At 39.6% G+C, this 18,902-nt stretch overlaps 1 long non-coding RNA gene across 1 annotated transcript in view; it reads left to right on the forward strand.

Annotated features, from left to right (window-relative positions):
- The window catches only part of LOC117083757, a 42,226-nt gene extending 23,675 nt beyond the window's left edge, over positions 1 to 18,551 (forward strand). Inside the window, exons 2-3 of the long non-coding RNA XR_004437204.1 lie at positions 17,859 to 18,018; positions 18,342 to 18,551. This is a non-coding gene — a long non-coding RNA (uncharacterized LOC117083757). The remainder of the gene's footprint in view (positions 1 to 17,858; positions 18,019 to 18,341) is intronic.
- Positions 18,552 to 18,902: the final 351 nt, after the last annotated feature.

The raw sequence follows: 18,902 nt of genomic DNA on the forward strand, positions 1-18,902 counted from the left end.
TGTTTCACCCACTGTATGGAAAAATCCACGACTGTCCTAAGAAATCTAAGAGCAAATCACCCGTCTGCCTATCCTTCCTACACAGGCTATTAACCACAGTAGCAAGTACCCCATTCTTGGCTGATACTTAACATTTTGGGTTTTCGTCCTTACAAATTTACATAAAGATATGTGTGATTATCTCAATTTGACAGAGGAAAAGAAAACACAAGGTCAATCAGCGAACCAATGGCAAGGGGAATCTAACAGATCTGTCAAAAGCCAAAGTCAGTTTTGTGTTCACTATGATGTACTACTTCCTTATTCCACATAAAATGTGATAAAAAGCAAACGAAAAAAGCAGACTTGGAAGGAAAAGGTGATGACTGTGGCAAATGGGCAATATTAGGTTCAAGCATGGAGTAGGGTGGAGCTCAGAGCAAAGTCAGCCAGCCAGGCCTAATGATTATGTAAATATTAAAAGTGTTTATATGAGTGTTCATTAATCTCCATTTGCACCTGATGGGAGGTAACTCTTCACAGCATTTCTGTGAGTCTCGTGACAGCTTTTGTTTAGGATGATTTTTCAAGGATGTGTGCATAACAAACAGCCTTGGAGAGTAGCTATAGTCTGTAGCGTACCTCTCTAGGATAGAGATAGGGAAGATTTGTTTCCTGACCAGGATAATATAGATAACTTCTTCCCCAGGGGACAAAGATTCGGCATGTTTTCTAGCGTCCCTCTTGAGTGGCTTCCTAAGTTCAGTGTTCCTCAGCTGTGACACAACTCACAGTGAGTACAGTATCCACCAGGACCTGACTTCGCATGGGCACCATGGAAACTGGAGGGTAACGGGAGCTGAAGCCAACATGAAGCTCATCTGCCTGTTGTCTCACGAGCAATCAACTGAGCAAATCAATTTGTGCTCATTGTCTCCTTACCAGTCAAGCCTATGGACTTCTGCAGAGCTGACCTAAACCCTTCCTGATGCTGTTTAAGGACTGCTTGACATCATGATCAGCTCCTGCATCCCCATCCCTTCTCCACACTTCTCTGTCTTGTTCTGAGCCTGGACTTCCTTGCCTCTGGCTTCCTGGTTAGGATTGGCATAATGGGAGGTGTTTGGGAAGATGGGAAAATAGGAAGAGTGAGAGGTCAGGATATTTATTCTTCTTGTTCCTTCTCTGCCCCTGTGGCTACAGCTCCTGCTCGGAGTCTCTCTTTCACAGCCATGCTCTGGTAAAAACATTATGTCACTCTTGCTAGACCTTGGGTACATCACTATCGCTTATTAAAAACTTTCACCGGCTGGGCGCGGTGGCTCATGCCTGTAATTCCAGCACTTTGGGAGGCCGAGGTGGGAGGATCACGAGATCAGGAGATTGAGACCATCTTGGCTAATACGGTGAAACCCCGTCTCTACTAAAAATACAAAAAATTAGCCAGGTGTGGTGGCGGGCACCTGTAGTCCCAGCTACTTGGGAGGCTGAGACAAGAGAATGGCATGAACTTGGGAGGCAGAGCTTGCAGTCAGCCAAGATCACGCCACTACACTCCAGCCTGGGTGACAGAGCGAGACTCCATCTCAAAAAAAAAAATTAAAAAAAATAAAAACTTTCACTCTATAAACAGCTTTATAAATCTCTATAAACAGCTTTCACAAAGCTATCTACAGTAAACTATTTTGGATGTGCCACCTTATTTTTAAAAATAAGTTAAGGTAGTCTCTTACATATATGAAACAGGTTATACACATATACATACAAGACTGCTTTTAAAATCATAAATTACCTCTCGTCCTCATTGTACTGAGTCATTGCAGCTACCTTGGACCTCCATAAGGCAAAGATACTTGTCTTAATTTATGGTACTCTAGGGAAGTGTCTGACTGGACCATGTTACAAATGCATTTTCACCTGCTTCTGGCCATTTGTTTTGATGCCTATGGAAGTCCTGTGGGTGGGCATGTTAGTGGACGTGTTAAAGATGCCTTCTTTGGGCTGGCATAATGGCTCATGCCTGTAATCCCAGCACTTTGGGAACCCGAGGCGGGCGGATCACGAGGTCAGGAGATTGAGACCATCCTGGCTAACACGGTGAAACCCTGTCTCTACTAAAAATACAAAAAATTAACAGGGCATGGTGGTGGGCACCTGTAGTCCCAGCTACTTCGGAGGCTGAGGCAGGAGAATGGCGTGAACCCGGGAGACGGAGCTTGCAGTCAGCCAAAATCATGCTACTGAACTCTAGCCTGGGCGACACAGTGAGACTCTGTCTCAAAAAAAAAAAAAAAAAAAAAACAAAGATGCCCTCTTCGTCAGTATGCATCTCACTGCACCTCTTCTCGCAGATAGTTATGGCTCCCAGTGTGCAAATAATACAGTTTAAGTCTTGGTATAGTTAAATAAATGTATAGAAAATTAAATAAGGACCACAGCATAAAATCTTTCTACATAAACTTAGATCATTTGAGGAAACTTCAAGTGAACTCACAACCACAGTTTGTAGTTGGAAGAGATCTTTAAAGACTTTTAATAAAACTCTATCATTGTACAGTTCATTCGATTCTTGGAAAACTGAAATTGCATGAATTCATTTTAGTCCCTGTCAAAATCATCACATTTTCCCTTTTTTATTACTCCTATGATGCACCAGAAGAAATTACAAGAACAGTTCTAAAATTCCAAAATAATAGAAAAGTATATTATCCCAGTAGTACATCTGAACAGAAACCTTTTGTTGACAATTACGACGATGAGACTGTGATGCTCATGCTAGCTCTCAAAGGAGGAGCAGGTGTGGGCCAGGAGGATGAGACTGTGCAAGGTCAGCTCAAGCAGAGCAGGCAACCTAGGCAAAGGCCTGGAAGGGAGAAAGAAATTGATGTATCCAGGGAGCTATAAGCAGGTCAGAGTTATAGGAGCATAAGCTAGAATTGAGGGAAAACAGAGGAGAGAAAGGTGAATGCCACCATTTAAAATTACGTGTTTCTAGCCACACAGCCAGGTTTTCTCACAATAAATGCCTGCCAGCGCTGGGCTGGAGAATAGCCAAGATCAAAAACACTCAGATTCTCAATTGACCAAACAATCATGATTAACTATTTGAGAGCCCTATTTCCATTAATAGTTCTTTAGCACTTGCTGTGTGTCTAAGCACCGTGACAAGTGATTCTATCAAAATCCTAAGTAATTTGATTCAAATTAAGTGGTCATTATGAACCAAGGTCAATGCATCTATTGAGCAGTTTCCATCACCAGTGTCTCTCCCAAGAGTTGGTTTTTTATTCTCTCCCATGAAGTCTAAATCCAAAAAGCATCTAGATCAATGAAGTTCAAGATAAGGCTAAGCTCTGCATGGATGAATGTGAGTTTGCACAAGGAGTTGTTTGTGGATAATTACCCTTTCCACAATCTACATCAGTAACTCCTAAAGCCTCACCTAAATAGCCATACAAATATAAGTAAAAACAGAATGCTTTTTATTTTGATACAACGTCCAGGCGGGTTGCCCATCACTTAGCACCTCCCCAAAAACCAGTGTCTTCTCTAGACTTCTTTATATAGAAATGTGACCTAAGTAGAATTTCTGCATAGTATTTTTAAGGGAGGAGTTTTGAGAAAGAGAAAAGTTATCTCAGAAATTAGAACAAAGATAGGAATGAATAAAAAGACATTATGTTTCTGCTAGCAAACAAGTTATATTATAACTAAATAGATAATTATTTTAAAAAGCAATTAATAAGAGACAGTTAGACAAGCCCCTTTGGTTTAATGCTCTGCTGCTGCCATCTTGAAATTCTTAATGATTTTTAAGCAAAGGGTCCCATGTTTTCATTTTGTATTGTACTCCACAAAGTATGTCTCTACTCTTGCCTGTGATATGGGAGTCCTCAGATGGGCAGGCATTGCATGCACAGCTGGTCAAGGAGCAAATGGAAAAGAAAGACTTAATCCAGGCTTTGAATAAAATTTAAGAGGTAGGTAATTTAGGCAAGGGGAGGGGGAGACTTAAAATTCTGAAATAATATTCTTCCTGGGAAAAGAGCAAAAAAAAAAAAGTAATAATAATAAAATTAAATTAAAGCCTAAAATTAATCTCCCAAAATGGTTTCAAAAAAATAAGTTACTCTGCTTAGGCTTTGCCTGTTTTCTCTGATTTAAATAGCCAGTATATTTACTTAAATCTACATTGTTGTTTCAGCTTCCAGAAAGGATTTATTATTGTACACAGACCATGAAATAAGTTCATAATTATCAGAGAATTCCACAAGGTGTCAGCCTCAAGCTAAAATGATAAATTCAATGCTGGGAAATAGTTTTAATTTTAAGAAATGAGGATTTGAAGTCTCCATTTTGAATTCTGTGTCTGGGGCCTATAGTAAGGTAACAGCCCCTATTTTTTGGGTGCCTCGTATATGCTAGGCACTTACCATACATTATTTCTAGTCTTTAAAATAACTCTGTGCTATGGTATGAATGCTTATGTTCCCCCAAAATTCGTATATTGAAATCCTAAGCCCATCGTGATGTTTTCAAGAGGTGGGGCCTTTGGGAGGAGATTAAGTCATGGGGCAGAGCCCTTATGAATGGAATTAGCATCCCTAACAAAAAGGCACGGGGGACCTTGTTTGCCCCTTCTACCTTCTACCTTGTGAGGACACAGCTAGAAGGCACCATTTATGGGGAAGCATGCCCTCTCCAGACACCGAATCTTCATGCACCTCGATCTTGGACTTCCCAGACTCCAGAACTGTGAGAAATAATTTTTTCTTGTTTATAAACCACCCAGTCTATAGTATTCTGTTACAGGTGCCCAGATGGACTGAGATATCTCTATTGATTTTAATCCCCATTTTACAAATGATAAAATAAGGTTAATGAGTGTTAAGTCAATTTCCCAAGGCATGCAGCCAGAATAAATATTCAAAGACAAAACTATCTGAACCCAAATCCTGTGCAATTTCTGCCATACTGCCTCAAGGCCTCAAATAAACAAAGCAGTAAAAAGAGTTCATGAATGGATATAAAACAAACTCTGGGACTGTCTCCTGTCCAGGCTCTATTCTACAGCAACTAAGGTTGCTGGACCGTCACACTGGACCTAATAAGCATCAACCCAGCAGCTCCTGTCTCCTGGGTTTTTGAGCACAGTAGGGCCACCTGCCAGAGCAACTCCCAGGATATAGAACTCTGCAAAAGGGCATTTCAATATCTATTGGTTTTTATCGTCATCTATTATTGTTGTTATCTAGTATTGTATAAGTTTCAAAGTAATGTTTGGTGTAAATCATAAGCGTTAATATTACTGTTGCTTCAGATGTTTCTGATTGGAAATCACAAAGGCAGGAATTTCTGCTCTCAGGAGCCTCCTCTATAACCATAGTTTCTTGACCAGACCTACAAATTCAGCCCTTTGCCTTCTGAAGCTCTGGGGCCATTCTTCTCTTATTTAGAAGGTGATTTAATATTAAGCTTACTGCTGGTTGTTCTGGGCAACATGGTAGTTGAACCTTAGACAATCCCCTCGCTGTCCCAGGCTCTTGTCATTTAGACCCATTGCTTTGTTGTGCTGAACTTGAATCCCTGCCTTGGGAAGCCAACAACTAGCATGAGGATTAATATCTCTGGCTCTGAGTTTGAGTCCCAATACCATCACTTTTAGGGTGACCAATCATCCTGGTTTGCCTAGGATTTTCCTGGTTTCAGCACCAAAAAGTCCAGGATCCCATGAAATTCCTCAGTCACAAGCAAATGGAGATGGTGAGTCACCCAAAGTTCACTTCCTAACTGCTCAACCTTGAGCAAGTCACCTAAACTCTCAAGGCCTGATATGTAAAATAGGCAAAATACTAATATTTACTTTATCACATCCTTGTGAAGATTAGATGAGATATGCATACAGGGCTTAGCATAGAATAAGCATGCAATACATTTTAGTTAATAATATTATTATTATTTTTTTTTTTTTTTGAGGCGGAGTCTCGCTTTGTCGCCCGGACTGGAGTGCAGTGGCCGGATCTCAGCTCACTGCAAGCTCCGCCTCCCGGGTTTACGCCATTCTCCTGCCTCAGCCTCCCCAGTAGCTGGGACTACAGGCGCCCGCCACCTCGCCCGGCTAGTTTTTGTATTTTTAGTAGAGACGGGGTTTCACTGTGTTAGCCAGGATGGTCTCGATCTCCTGACCTCGTGATCCGCCCGTCTCGGCCTCCCAAAGTGCTGGGATTACAGGCTTGAGCCACCACGCCCGGCCTAGTTAATAATATTATTACTCTTAGCCTGCTAGTACTCACTCAGCCTATCATTTTTCTAGAGCTCCTAAGATTGGAAGATTGCTTTGTTCTTGCCAATCATTTCCAAGAAAGGGAAGTCCTGCCCTAGAGCCCAAGATAAAAAATTGGGGCCCTTCCTGCCCTCTATCTACCCTTGCTTTTTCATTTTTCTTGTTCCTACGCTATCAACTCTCCTACTTAACAAGCCTCTGGGAGCTCTTTGTTTTTAAGCATCAGTAACCATTTTGACAGTTCACACTCCCAAAAGTCTCAGTGACCATGAGAATGTCCCTCTAAAAAGACAAAGCCAGTGATCACGGGCCCAGGAGGGAAAGCCTGAGCCTGGTGGTGCCTAAAATCTGAATGTGGCTGAAAATGTACACCCTGATTCTATTCACAGGTATAATAACATGAATCTAGTCTCAAAAAAATTTTGTTTACTTGGCCAATAATCCTTCTCAATTCAACTGCATCTAATGTCCTGTGTAATTAATGACCTTTCTCCAGCCAGGCATTTAATGGCTGTTATGTTTGACTACACTTTGACATGTATATCTTCATCATTATAAATATTGCATTTTACCACTTTATAAAAAATCATATATATAATTAGATTCTGTTTTATTTTATAAAATAACATTATTTTTCTTTGCAGCAAGGAAAGGAAAACATGGCTAGAAGTGGTGCCTGCTCTATTTTCTTTTTCCATCTTCTGTACACTTGTGTTTATGTTCAAACACATTAAAACTATATGTACATATTGCCTCACTTAGGAAAGCTTGCCAACACTTTCTGGCTATATCTTATCTACTACTCAGGAAATCATAACCAAGAGTCTACAACTGAAAATAGTGTGCTTTATTTCTATCTTCTAAAGAGATACTCGGGGTTTATATTTCCTCTTCATAGGATACAGTCACTAAATTTTTAGACTGTGTCATTTTAAGTAAAATCAGTACCATGGGGCAGTAATATCTATATTTTGTCCATTATCTTCTTATCTAAAATGTCTTATTAAACAACTGAATGGCTTATTTGTACAGGAGAGCCATTTTGGATAATTTTTCATGCAGATTTCTGTGTAGCTAAAGTCTACCTTCTTCCCAAGGCTTAACTGAAGTTCTCAGGTTATTACTCAGTAGACTTCCTTCTTCCTGTTCTAGTCCATTTTCGAATCCTTCTCGGAAAGAAGGATACAAGATGGATCCCCAAGAGCTGTAGTCCCCTCTTACTCTGTGGGAGAGATTCACCTATCTACACAATATCTAGGCCTATTCTCTGGTTGGCTGCATAGGCCCAGTCCAAAGAGAGAGCTGGAGATAGAGTATTTGCTAGTTCAGCTGGGAAGGCATCTGCATCTGGATCCCTGATCCACATGCCATGATTAAACAGGAACACTCAAATAATTAAGGTATTACTATAGATGATCTCTTTATTAACCTCCAACCTTTGGGTTTTATGACTTTGTGATTTAAAATGAATGGACTTGAACTATATAAATTACAATATACTCATGGTAAAGAATAGATCTATAATGCTGGAATGGGAGGCTCTGGTTTCTGGAAAAGTCAATCAGGAAACCACATAGTGGGAATAGAGATGGCAGGAGCTTGAGGGTGGAAAAAGAGAGAAGGATTTCAAGGCACTTTCCTTTGACATGTTCGAAGGAAACATTGACTGTGTCAGCATCACTTGCCCAGCACAATTGCCAATATACTATCAGGAATACCAGAGGCAACAAAAAGGACTTAGCTAATGGAAGAATATTGTCTTATTATAAATTGATCGATCCTTTAATTAAAGACTTCTTGGTCCCATGAAGGTGAATATATCACCATCACGCCAATGCATGTTTTTCTTGTTGTGAGTATCTGTTCTTTGGATATTCCCAGAAATGAAACTTCATGGGATATAAAATCCTGCATCCTTAGGATGTTAGACCTAAGGATATTAGCGAATCATCTAGTCCAGCTCTCTCATTTTGCAGATGAGAGAACAGTTCAAATTGTGAAGCACAGGTTTATCCAGAAAGGACTTCGCCTCTCCAACAGGGTTTCAGGATTATAACTTTTCATTACCACAAAGAAGAGATGTAGAAAAGTACAGGTTTTGAATGTGATGATAATTCTTTTAATATATCCCTTGCTCTTGATCTCTGAATTATTGGACCAGTTCCAATAAGTTAAGGTTGTCATTAATTTTTAACTTAATCTTAAAAATAACAAAGAAAGCTACATGAACTCACAAGGAGAAATACATGGAAAATTTTCCAGCTCATTGTCCATGAATTTTTGTACAATTATGCATTTGCAAATCCTAATTATACCTCTGCTATCTATGTCAGCACACTCTATTGGAAGTGGCTCTCATTACGATCTCAGACCTAGCACAGAGTTCCTAAAGTACATACATTTCTAGAAGACATGGAAAGTTTCTGAGAGTGAAAAAGTTCTGTGCAATTTCAGATTGGTTCATTAGCATAAATGTTTCAACATTAATAAGAAAGATTCAGGCAATTTATGATGTTTATGTAGAAAAATATGTCTATAACTGTCTCCTCGACAATGCAACATGGAAGAACCACTGATTCACTATCCAGAATCACCTCATCAATAGCAAAAAGAGCTTCTACTTCTTTAACTGTTGCTCGCAAGTGTTGGCATCCTGCTTGTAATTTCTTTCCTGAAGAAATTCTGTCCCATTAATTCTGAAATTCAGACACTTCCATATACTCACTTAATCTTACACATCCACGCTAAGAATAATTATTTACTTAAAAATGAGTTGATGACTCTAAAGAATGACAGAGGGGGGAGGCCGAGACGGGCGGATCACGAGGTCAGGAGATCAAGACCATCCTGGCTAACACGGTGAAACCCCATCTCTACTAAAAAATACAAAAAACTAGCCGGGTGAGGTGGCGGGCGCCTGTAGTCTCAGCTACTTGGGAGGTTGAGGCAGGAGAATGGAGTAAACCCAGGAGGCGGAGCTTGCAGTGAGCTGAGATTGGCCACTGCACTCCAGCCTGGGCGACAGAGCGAGACTTCGTCTCAAAAAAAAAAAATAATAATAATGACAGAGGGATCCAGTCACACCACTTGTGGCAAGTATTCCAATCTTTGATTCAGTGGATTAATCACCACCAGATGAAACACAATCTCACCCACAATACTGGATAGGGTATAACTAACAATGATATAATGATATTCCAGTCTTTTGTGTAAATTTATTCCATTTCCAGGTTTGTTATATGACTTACTTCCAAATCAGAAGATTATCTCTGCTCAGAAAAATGAAAGTTGATAGTTTCTCAAGAGAATAGAAACATCAAAGACAGAAAGCCTTACTTTGATCTTGATTCCTCAAGGGTGGGGATGGGAGGATGAGTTCACCCAAGAATAAAACAAAACTTGACACCATGCAGCCCCCATCTGATTTATAAAGAATCTTTTCTCTCAGGTTTCATTTATTCATTCATTTATTTGGCCAACATTTGCTGAGCACCTACTATATGCCGGGTACTAGGCCAACACCAGAAATTCAAAATCAAATAAGCTATGTTCCTTCTCTCAGGGAGCTCATCATTAATCAGCCATGTTAGCAAATAATTACAGTGCTCCATTCAGGCTGATATCTAAAGTAAATGCTTGTGTAATTCATGAGCAGATCGCACAGATCAAGCTTCAACCCTTTCTGTACTTATTGGATTGGTATTAGTATCTCTGCATATCCCCTCAAAGACTAATAATTTCATACTTTAGATGATTCTTTCAATAATGCCTTGCCTTTGACTAAAATAATCAATACCTGACCACAAAGATGCCCAAAGTTATTAACCATGCAATTTCACATCTTTCAGGAATTTAATTCCCCACTCCCTTCCTCCCCATACACATACACACACAAAGCATTTGTCTCACAGTGAGTTAATTCCTGAGTGCTTTTCCAACCTCCCTTGGCCTATAGATACCATTCAATTACAGTGACAGGCAGTGAGTCCACTTACCACCTGATATGCCAAAACACTTCAGGAACATCAGGTAGGTAGCTCTGGACATTAGGAAGACTGACAGTTAAACCAAATCCTAGTTATAGGACTGGAGTTTAGAGACATGAATTTTTTACTTGTACAGATGTTACAAGATCAAGAAAATGGTCACTATTATTCAGTCCTTATCATAAGTTAGGCACTGTGTGTTAAGTGTTTAGCAGGTATTATTTAATCCTCACAAAAATGAGGTAGATACTGTGTATTAGCCCATTTTCATGCTGCTGATAAAGACATACTCAAAACTGGGCAATTTACAAAAGAAAGAGGTTTAATCGGACTTACAGTTCCACATGGCTGGGGAGGCCTCACAATCATGGTGGAGGGCAAGGAGGAGCAAGTCGCGTCTTACATGGATGGCTGCAGGCAAAGAGAGAGCTTGTGCAGGGCAACTCCTGTTTTTTAAAACTATCAGATCTCGGCCGGGCGCGGTGGCTCAAGCCTGTAATCCCAGCACTTTGGGAGGCCGAGACGGGCGGATCACGAGGTCAGGAGATCGAGACCATCCTGGCTAACACGGTGAAACCCCGTCTCTACTAAAAATACAAAAACTAGCCGGGCGAGATGGCGGGCGCCTGTAGTCCCAGCTACTGGGGAGGCTGAGGCAGGAGAATGGCGTAAACCCGGGAGGCGGAGCTTGCAGTGAGCTGAGATCCGGCCACTGCACTCCAGCCTGGGCGACAGAGCGAGACTCCGCCTCAAAAAAAAAAAAAAAACTATCAGATCTCGTGAGACCCATTCACTATCACAAGAACAGTATAGGAAAGACCCGCCCACATAATTCAGTCATCCCTCACTGGGTCCCCCACACAACATGTGGGAATTATGGGAGCTACAAGATGACATTTGGGTGGGGACATAGAGCCAAACCATACCATACAGCTATTATCCCCATTTTAGAGATAAAGCAATTGAGGTCAAATAACTTGCCAAAAGCTACATAGCAGTAAGTGGTGAGGCCCTGATGGAAAGTCCAGCATGCTGACTTCAAAGCCCACTGATTAGGAGGACATAGTTAAAGAAACTGGAACCCAAGATCTTAGAGTGTGGCACTATTAAGACATCTGAATGCTGACTTTAACTCTTCATATTTCCTTTGAGGACAAAATTATCCTTAGATTTTGATGAACACCAAGTGCCATGGCAAAAGTCCATTAGCCACACAATTTTGTCTCATCTCAGTAGAGCCTGATTTGCACAGCCATCTGCTTCCAAATTTTACTGTTTCTGCTGTATCACAATGGCTGTTTATAAAACTTATCTCTGGTACAGATGTAAAAGACAGTAAGAAGCTCTGAAACGATCAATAGGACTATAAAAAATAGATTTGCAGGTTTTACCATCTCTGTCTTATTAAAGTTAGCCATTTATTTATTTATTTATTTATTTATTTATTTGGCTAGGAGTGAGTACAATACTGGTTGCATCTGAAGAACATTTTATATTCTGTTTCAGAAACTTGTTGATACCTTGCTTATTAATTAAAAAATAGTCTGGGTGCCTTGTATTCGGGCTAAGAAAGAGACTACCATTGCCCTGAGTCTCTACTAAAACAGAGCACAGAGTCAACCACTTTTAACATTAAAAAATGAGCCTCAGGGACACATCAAAGTAAGTCTAGTTGAGAGCTGTGTAGCAGCCAGCCACAGGGCCCCATCATTATTAACGGTGTCAATATGAAGTCCCATGTCTGTCATCTGAGGGCAATGTTTGTGATGGTAGCATATTCCTCCTTTCAATTCTTACTTTCCTCTTAAGGAAGACTGCTCATTTTTATCCCCTTGTTAGGATGTTCCTAACAAGACGGATGTACCATCACGCCTTTAAGGAGGAAGAAAAAAGGGCAACTGCAGGAGTTCAAGTAAAAAATGAAAGCTGTATCATTCTCAGTAATATCCCAAATTTATATCCCTTAGTATCACAAACTGAATTACCTCTATAAACATTAGTTTAGAAAAACAACTTTTCACTTACAACTGCATGGTGAAGAACCACATCACATCCATACAGGAAGGATCTTATTTTCAATCTAATGTGCCAATGGCAGTTTCCAATAAGAAGAAGCAATTTGCCAGCCTTGCCAATTACAATTTGTCCTTGGCTGAAGATGACAGCAAAGTCTGTGCCTCTGGTTCATTGAAAACATCAGAAAGATATCCCTAATACTTAGTCTGTTTCTCTGTGAAGTTAAGCATTAAGGAGGTGATTAAAATTCAGCTTAACTTTGGTACCAAATCAAAGGAAAGATATTGCTGTCTGATGGTAGGAGAGGGTTTCAAAACTATCCAAAGCAGCAATGACATGCATTTAAATTCCAAGCCCTGTGGATGTCATTGAAGCTTGGTGCCTCCAGTTTCACACTCGCCAGGAAGCTGATGTTCTGTATCCTATGGATATAGGGCTAAAGAAGGTATTGACACTACTGCACACAGATTGATATAAACATGCAGCTCTTGCCTCATTTAATACCACTTTTATTAAAAGATGACCCTTGGCCATGAAAGAAAGGTCTGGGAAGAAATGGCTCATATTATGACACTGATTTTCTGTGTAATGATCAGAAAATTATTTTGCCTCTTTTTGCCCAAGCTATAATGTTCAGACACATCAGAGAGTTGATTTGTGAGGTTGCTATGATGACAGAATCACATGAAAAAGCAGATTGGAGATATTAGCTGTGTTAATCGGCTTTTAAAGATAAGTAAACCGATGACACCCAAACAATTATCCAAGAAAACACTTTTGAAGTTGATCTGCCACTATTACATCAATGCAACACTGGATTATTAGTGTGAGGAAGTGGGAGACTTTGCTTCCTAATTAAAGATATTTCTTATGTCCTGACAAAGATTTGATGCACAGGAAATTAAGCCTAAATTATCTCCTCTGGTCCAAGCTGTGTGATAACAGTTTTAGGGAGAGACATGATCTGGTGATGTATTTATTAATTCAACAACCCTTCACTGCATGTCAACTCCATGCCTGATTTGGCTTCACTAGAGGCACAAAGATGAGTAAAACTGGGCTTGTGCCTCAAAGGACTTGCCGAAGACTGAAGGGAGCATACCTGCTCCCCAGCCCTAGCCACTACACCTGCCCTCACTTGGAGGTTCACATTCTTCATGAGCTGCCTGCCTGCTTTCCATGCTGATCTCTGTGGGAACACACTCTACTCCATTTTTACCTAATTAACTCCTACATACCATTCAGATTTTAGCTCTGTGCCTGGCACGTGGTATTTGCTCGATAATTATTATTGAATGAATGACTAAATAAATAAAACATCATAATACAATACGAGAAGTTCTCAGATACAGGAGGAAGTAAACAGCCCTTGGGCACTGGGACCATGGTAAGGCTATCAAGGAAGGCTTCACAAAGGGCATTTGAGCTCGTGGTATTTGAGATATATTTTGAATGGAATTGAAGAATAAATAAGGACAACATGAAGAGAGGGTTACAAAGTGATGAGAAAAGAGGAAAAATTATACTAAACAAAGGCAACATAATCTGCGAAGTCATGAAGGTATACATGAGAATGAATTGTTGGACAAACAGCAAGTTTAGGGTGACTAAAGCATAGAGCACATTGAGAACAGTTTAAACTGGAAAGTATGTATGAACCCTGTGTTGAAGGCCTTAGATGCCATAGTTAAGTGTACTGATTTTTTTCCTAAGGTGATGGGAAGTCTGTGAAGGCTTATACACAGGTGTATCCATTGAGATTCCGAGGCAAAGTAAATGAAAAACAGTAACCACTCTAGCTTAAGGAGAAAAAGAAGAATTTATTAAAGAATATTAAGTAGTTCAGAGACACTCTGGGAGAGACTGTGAGTCCAGACTTAGAGGCTCCAGCAAAGACCGCTGAGCACATACCCCCTCTTGCAGTCACATCAAGACCCTGGGCACTAGTCAGCAAAACCTCCACCAGTGCTCTAAGAAAGCCATTCCTGTCACCCTCAACAGAAATGAATTTCACACAGCACCTCCTTCCTCCCACTGCTTTTCTCCAAATCAAAGTCATGCTCATATTCTTCTGATTGGCCCAGGTCATATGCCAGCACCATAGCTGCAAGGGAGACTGGAAAGTGAATTTCTAGCTTCTATGTAGGAACCCATGATGTGAGAAATTTCAAGCCTAGAAAAGGTATTCTAAAGAAGCTAAAAGGCTACAAATCATAGAAACTATCCACTGCCACACGGAAGATGCATAATCAAATTGACATCATAAAAAGATTCATTTGGTAGCATTATTGAATATGGATTGGAGAAGAGGAGAGTTGGGAGACAAGGTGATAAATATAGAAGGTTAGAGCAGGCAAGAGACAAAAAGAACATGGACTTTAGTGCTGACGTTGGACACATAAGGGTGAACACAGAACAAGAATATAAGATCATAGGAAGCAAGAACCTGGACTGTCTTTTCACTTCTGGAACAACAGCACATAGCAGTTATTCAATTATTTTTGTTTTTATTGTTAAGGAGTCATTTACATACAAAACATTTCACCTTGTATGTGAATTTTGAACATTGTGTATCATAATGTAATCACTACCACAATCAAGATATAGAACAATTCCATCACTCCCTAAATTTCTTCATGTTGCCCTTTAGTAGTCAATCTCACAACTCCAGCCCCTGGTAACCACATACACACAGTATGTAACCTTTCAAGTCTGACTTCTTTCATTTATCATAGTATGTTTGAAGTTCATCCTTACTGTGGTTGTATCAGTACTGCGGTACATTTCTGTTTTTTCCTTAGTAGTATTCCGTGGTACAAATATACCAGCATTTATTGAGGCCCCAGTTGAAAGATATCAGACTTGTTTCTCGTTTGATGGAAAATAAATCATCCATATGTTTGTGCCAACATAATTTGTATTTCATTTGGGCAAACACCTAACTGTATTTGGCACTGGGTCATATTATAAGAAATGATTAAGTTAATAACATACTGGAAACTGTTTTCCAAAAGCAATGTATTAGAGTTTAAGTTACTCTGCATCCTTTCGTGTACTTGAAATTGTCATTTTTTAAAGTTATTCTAATAGGTATCCAGTAGTACCTTATTATGGTTTTAGTTTGCATTTCCCTAAAGACTAGTCATGTTAAACATCTTTTCATATTCTTATTTATATATGATTGATCTTTTTTGGTAACATGTTAAAATATCTTGCCATCAAAATAAATATTTGATGAATTTATAAGTAAACTTATATTAAAGATATTTAGAAAAACAAAGTTGCCTCCACCTGAAATAATTGGACATTGCTAGGGAAAGGGAAAGGATGGGGTTGAGGCGCACACCACACTTTTAAGTGAATATTGATTAACAGAGTTTAGCTAAAGGATTTAGAAAGCATGACCAAAGATCACTGTTCCTGAGCCTAATTAATTATTACAATTCAATAGTTTGCACCCAAACCTAAAATACATAGAATTGGATAGCTTAATAATGCTTCCTAGAAATTTTCTCCATTTGTAAAAACAGATAAACTTCAATTAGTTTTTACTTCCTTCTTGTAAAATAAATAAGTAAGTCTTGAAAGACAATTCTGTATCATTCACCAGGAAATGCTGGCAGTGGCTCAGTGTTTGCTCTCCCAAAGAGTACTAAATAAAATATTCAATGAGGAGAAAGAGAAATGTAAAACTGCAAACTGTAGGCCCCAGAAGCTAATTAAATGGTTGATCCTTTGTAATCACCTTCCCTACAGTGAAGGAAGCTGAATAGCAAGGTCAAGAGATTAGACTTTGCTGCCTTCTGAGTCATTGAAGAACCATAGGTTCTTGGACAGTAGGGGGTAGCTAGTAGCTGATGGAAGAAGAGTTGCTTTCTTTGCCTAGAACTTTCAGATTATAAAAATAACACTGTAGGTTGCATCTGAGCCAGGCCAGCACTCTACTGCATCTCTTGCTGCAGCTGGGAATGAAGATTGTTTCATGGCCAGAGCAGCTGACAATCAAAGGAAGCTGGAGCCAAAGAGTGGACATGGGCCTGCCAGCATTTGGAAGCTTCATGAAAGATGAACTAATCTTGTTCTCTATTTAAACAGTTATAGTAGGGCAGTAGACATCAAGACAAACTGAAAGAAGAAAATAAAATATGGAACATATATCATGGTGTTACTGTGAAGTAAAAACATTAACTGAAAAAAAGTGCACTGTCCCTTGAATCAGCCCAAGCAACATTATGAAAAGGCCAGACTAGGGGGTGCGAATTTTCTCCATCCTCAGTTGAATCTTCCACTGGAGTAAAACAACAGTGTGGAGACCTCAAAGATCACCGATTTCAGCCCTCATTTCCTCAATAATATGCGTGATAGAAAGGTATAAGAGAGTTTATGACTCCCCCACGCACAGGAAATTATTTGGTGGCATCACAAGTTAGAACTTGGATCTGGTGATTTGCCACTCAGTCACTCTGCCAAAAATGTCCATGAGAAAGAATGCAGCCACTATGGTGTCTGTAACTACACACTTCCTAAAATTTTGTATAGGTATTTTGATGAAGCCTTCTCTTTACCCCAACCCTATTTCTGCTCCTAAAAATTAAACAAGTTATCAGAGAACTTATCATTTAATAATTTTTAAATGCATGTTATACTTAATGTAAAAAAAAACACTATTTAGTGTAAAGCTAAGTGAGATGAAAGAGAAGAGATAAAATTAATAGAAGAGAATTTCTATAGCATGGTCTTATGGAAATGACTGTATCTGGAGTTAGGTGTTAGTCCATGAACTTGAGAAATACTCCTGGGGTTCTGTTTGTTACTAAAATGAACATGTTAGTGCTTTCCTATTAGGGATGTTGTTGGCTTCTCCAGATCTCCAGGATTGTGCACATCCTACACCACACTATTGCAGGACTTTTCCTTAATTCAGCTAAAGATGGGGTTCTTTGTCCCACGGCCATGAAAATTCAGGCTCGCAGACAATTTGAATGGTGAGTGAGACAGGGTTTTATTGGGTGAAGAGGAAGAAAAGGGGGGAAACAGGGACTCTTGCTAGGTCAGAGTCCCTTCTAGAGCACTTCATGCCCATTGTTAGAATCCCAGGTTCCACACAGGAGGAGAAAGAGCCAGACTCCTCCCTGCTACAAACATCATAAACTTCCCAAGGCTCCACCTCAGTGGACAGGCTGCCTGGAGTTTCTCTGAGGACCCCCTCCCACCTGGCTATCTCAATACTGCCTGGGCATAAAATCAGAAGCCACAAAAGAGAAATCTCCCTCTTCCTGGAGGACTTATTTAGTTCTACATTAAATAATTTTAATTATTAATTTTTTATTCAAATAAAGACACAGATAATAGGAAAGAATGCAAAATGTTAAGAAATTTAATGTACATTACGTGATTTTCAAAAACCTGAAGGTTGTAGCAAGTTCCTTTGCCTTTGTCTTCAAATATATTTTCTCTACATCACAAACACAAACGAAAACAAAACTCACACTCCTGAGAAGTGGCAGAGTTATTCAGTGAAAAGAGTTTTGGAAAGGAAATATTTTGCTTGTCATTAATAGTTTCTTTCTTTCCTCTGACAAATTGTCTCTAAGGTGGGAAACTACATGTGCATGCTTGACACAACTTGAAAGCAATACAAAACAACAAATCACAACTGCAAAATCATACAACACAAATGGAATCACAGTCCGTAAGGGTGGCAAAGAAAGAGAGTGCATGTGGTGGGCAATATTAAGCTGATATGCAGACCTGGTAAGTTTCCAAAGTGTTCTGGGACTAAATCAGGGACAGGAATACACAGAGGGAAGCCCATACTTGGTCGAGGTTGGTTCACAGCAGAAATGACAATTTAAAGATCTATGTAACAGTCTCTTGTTACTGAGAGGGCACCGTTTTCACATTCAGAAGGGCTTGTCCCTGGACTAGATAACTGCTCAGAGTTATTTTTCTTCGGTAAATCAAAGCTATCAATTACAACCTCCTAGAGCAGCTACTCCAGCTGCTGTAGGATAGACAGCGATGAAAAGGAAAATCATTGACTGTGCATAGCTCCTTCTGGGGTTGTTTCCTGCCAGGGATGGTGTCAGACAAGTGCTAAAGGCACTGTTTGTTTCCTGCCCCCATGCTGAACTCAGACCACAACTGAAACCAGAGCCTGCCATTTATCACTTGACCACGTACATCTGAACCTGCAAGACCCTTGCACAGCCTTCACTGAGGTGTGAAAACTGACAGTTTCCTTCTCCTGCCACTGGTTCTGCAATAATTAAAGCTTTTTTGCTATCACACTCCTATTAGTCTCTTGGTTTTAAAGATACTGCTAACACAGATAATTGTGTATGACCAAACTCTGAATTAAATTGCTTTTACAAGCCACAAGAAAACCAGATTAAGCTTGCAATTTTCATAAGAAAATGTCTTAGTAAAAAGTTCAAAAACAATGGCTTTTTGAGCAGAAGTTTGAATTATTCACAAGCAGTAGTGATTTTTAGAAATCATTTGTTCAGATAGTAACTATTGATTGCTATTTTGAGCTAGGCACTGTTCTAACCTCTACACTAACACTATTTGATAGTTGTTCATATGGATTAAACTTAAAAGAATTGTTTAAAAGTAAATGATTAATACAGGCTTGT

This window comes from Trachypithecus francoisi, unplaced genomic scaffold, assembly GCF_009764315.1.
Source record: "Trachypithecus francoisi isolate TF-2019V2 unplaced genomic scaffold, Tfra_2.0 Lachesis_group0, whole genome shotgun sequence".
NCBI classification, from domain to species: domain Eukaryota; kingdom Metazoa; phylum Chordata; class Mammalia; order Primates; family Cercopithecidae; genus Trachypithecus; species Trachypithecus francoisi.